At 56.5% G+C, this 2030-nt stretch overlaps 1 protein-coding gene across 2 annotated transcripts in view; it reads right to left on the minus strand.

The window, feature by feature from the left end:
- HTR1D (5-hydroxytryptamine (serotonin) receptor 1D, G protein-coupled) overlaps nt 1–1160 on the minus strand; it is a 17617-nt gene extending 16457 nt beyond the window's left edge. The window contains exon 1 of one of the 2 annotated variants that reach the window (XM_012722748.1): nt 1142–1160. The gene's annotated coding sequence lies outside the window, so the exon portion shown is untranslated. Of the gene's footprint in view, nt 1–63; nt 102–1141 lie in introns of those variants that run through there. The other variant, XM_012722747.1, reaches the window with a different exon arrangement.
- Between the last annotated feature and the right edge of the window lie 870 nt (nt 1161–2030).

Genomic DNA, 2030 nt, shown 5'->3' on the forward strand with positions numbered 1-2030 from the left:
CCGGGGTGGGCGGGCGCCGGGGAGGGAGGCGGGAAGGCCCCCGCCGGGGCTCCGGATCCCCACCTGTAGGAGAGCGGTGGGATGGGTCTGGAGTCGGGCGGTGGCGAGAGGCGGGCCGAGCCCAGAGAGCCTTGGCGCAAAGGCTCGGCTTTTCCCTAGCGAGTCTCGTCCATCTGTCTCTCTTCACTGCGTCCATTCCTAGCTGGATTTTTAACCTTCGTTTGGCAAGTATTGCTCAATTTACATTGTAGGTAAATAAAGACACATCCTAGGCCCTGGGGAGATAGCAGTGAACAAAATAGATGTGGCCCCAAAGGGGCTGATATGAACGCAACATGGAAAACATGGTGAATAAAGGTAAACGGCCCCGAGGAAGATTAAGCAGGGAGGGGAGATAGCTAGAGTGAAGCGCAGACTTTGAATAGGGGTGTGGGTGGGGGGGAGGTGAAGGGGACCTCACTGGGAAAGCGGCCGGCCGTTGAGCAAAGGCAGGAGACTGAGGATGGGCCCTGCACGACCCACCTACCCACCGCAGGGAAACGGGGCTCTAAGTGCAGGCGAGGAGGCAGAGACCCAGGGAGGGGCAGTGGTTCGCCGGGGTGAAGGTCAGGCATTAAGGTCAGAGGCAGCAAGGGGCAGCCCCCTCCTTCATTCAAACAGCAGGTTCTGAGCACCACGCACCCCAGATTCCTGCAGGAATGGGGGTGCTGAGATGCCTCTGCCTGGCTCCAGAAGACCCCGCCTGAGAGAGGACTTGAGGACAAAGGGGAGCGTGAAGACCCACTCAGGGAGGTGACCAGGCTGGACACTGATGCCCAGGTTTCCTGTGGCGCTGGCCTTCCTGATGGGCTCTGGTCTGCTTGCTCTTTGAACCTTGTTACTAGGTATATTAAGATTGTTGTCTCCTTGATGACGTGACCCTGTGATTGTGAGGGGACCCCGTGTCCCGTGTCTGATGGTAAAGTCTCCTTACTTGGGGAGAGGGAGAGTCAGCACCGCTGTGCTGCGTAGTAGAGAGCCCACAGCTGTCTGACTTCTGGCACCCCAGAAACAGCAGCACACTGGACTTTGTCTTCAGTGTCCTCTGTGTCCACAGAATCCCCCCTCCCCTCCTTCCCCACACCTCCCGCCCCTGGTTTACCGTTTGATGATTGGCCTGGAACCTTCATCTCTTTCAACTCATTTTTTTTTGGAAGGCTGTGATCAATGATCATTAATAATGCAAAAGTTCTTTTTGTCTTGGTGCAAATCCCAGGCAAATAAATCACTGGCAAATAGACAGGAGTTATCGGCAGCCACACCTCGCCTCCGCTGCCCAGGCCCCCGGCTCTCTTCCCAAATAGGAAATAGGAAGATTGAGCCCTGCCAAATGTAGGCATTTCCCAAAATAGATACTGCTGTTGGTGCCCCAAGTTGAACACAAAGTGGGGAGGGGTCCTGCCTGCATTTGCAGTCGCTGTCAGGTCCCTCACACCCTAAAGTTGAGGAGAAATCAACATGTGTGTGTGTCCTCACTGCAAAGACTCTGCCAGCCCCAGGAGCAGCCTGAGCAGGGATGAGAGAGGGAGGGACAGTAAACCTGTGCAGCATGTCAGCGTGCTCCCATCAAGCGCCAGTCCTTTAGCAATACAAGCAGCCCAGGATGGGGAATGCCACTGGAAAGCGGGCGTGAGGAAAGGCGGGTGGCTGGAGAGGGTTCACCTGAGCCCAGGCCTTCACCCCAGCCCATCAGAGGTGTTAACTTTGTCCCCCACTCGGGAGTTCACAGACAATGCAGATAAGCCCAGCACCGAGCAGTGGGGGGAGGGAGAGAGTTAATGGGGGGCCTACAGTTCAGAGGGTGATGGGCAAGGCAGTCTGCACTGAACCTTAAGGGGCAGTAGGAGGTGCCTGATCCCAGAAGGGGGCTCAATCTTCCTATTTCCAGAGAGGTTCCCTGTTAGGAGTGACATGAGCAAGGGCTGAGGCTTTGGAGAGGATTCTGCTAGGGAAACTGCAGGTCTGCAGATCCGCCAGGGGAAGTGGGCCAG

The sequence above is a fragment of the Condylura cristata genome, unplaced genomic scaffold (genome assembly GCF_000260355.1).
Source record: "Condylura cristata isolate star-nosed mole 26May11 unplaced genomic scaffold, ConCri1.0 scaffold00008, whole genome shotgun sequence".
NCBI lineage: Eukaryota > Metazoa > Chordata > Mammalia > Eulipotyphla > Talpidae > Condylura > Condylura cristata.